This window comes from Pinus tabuliformis, chromosome 9 (assembly GCF_031772625.1).
Source record: "Pinus tabuliformis cultivar Carrire ecotype Pingquan chromosome 9, CPIR1, whole genome shotgun sequence".
Taxonomy (NCBI): Eukaryota; Viridiplantae; Streptophyta; class Pinopsida; order Pinales; family Pinaceae; genus Pinus; species Pinus tabuliformis.
The window spans coordinates 1,818,281,227-1,818,282,113 of NC_142307.1; the positions used below are offsets into that span (position 1 = coordinate 1,818,281,227).

General features: G+C 36.9%; 1 pseudogene; it reads right to left on the reverse strand.

Annotated features, from left to right (window-relative positions):
- Positions 1–464: 464 nt before the first annotated feature.
- On the reverse strand, positions 465–583 carry LOC149156059 (5S ribosomal RNA; annotated as a pseudogene).
- Positions 584–887: the final 304 nt, after the last annotated feature.

Genomic DNA, 887 nt, shown 5'->3' on the forward strand with positions numbered 1-887 from the left:
TCCTTTTGGCTTACAATGATACTTGATCCACGTCTGTAAAGCCTTTTCAGTGGGCCATAGTCCCATGAATTTACAGATAATGGCATAGGTTCCCATATGTTCCCTGTGCTCCTGCAGAGTAGGATCATTTAATATTACTCGAGGAGTGATTTCTGCTTTTGGTTTGCAGGGTCCTTTCTGTTTTCTTTCTCTTGAACCTCGACTTTCGTCTTCTTCCTATTTGTCCTTTGTGTTGTTATCTTCTTTTTTTCTGGTCTCATCTGTTTCCTTTTCATTGACCTTGTTTTTGAAGTTCATACCAACTTTACTAGTTCCAGCAGGTGATTTACTTCTGCTGGTCACTGCTTCTTTTTAGGAGGGAGTCGGGCTCTCCTCCCTTCCCTTCTCCATTCGAGTCTAACTCTGCTCGCACTGGTTACTCTGGCCGCTGCATGTCTCCCACGCTCCGCTTCCTCAAATGGGGGAGGGTGCAACACTAGGACTTCCCGGGAGGTCACCCATCCCAGTACTACTCTAGCCCAAGCGCGCTTAACTGCGGAGTTCTGATGGGATCCGATGCATTAACACTTGTATGAGCACGCTTAACTGCAGAGTTCTCCCCACCTCTATCACTTTACATATATCTAGAGTTAATATATATTATGATATATTAATATATATTATAATATAACAAATTGAATATCATATTAAATTTAAATTGTATTAATCCAAATTTATTAAATTTAATAATATTAATATTAGATTTAATAATGTTTTTTTATGGCATGATAACAAAAATTATAATAAAAGTACATCAAATTAATATTTTCAAATATTAGAAATTTGATGTGGAAATATTTGTGTCTTAAAGACTTTAATATACCTATAGGATATGGTTTTTCCCTTTA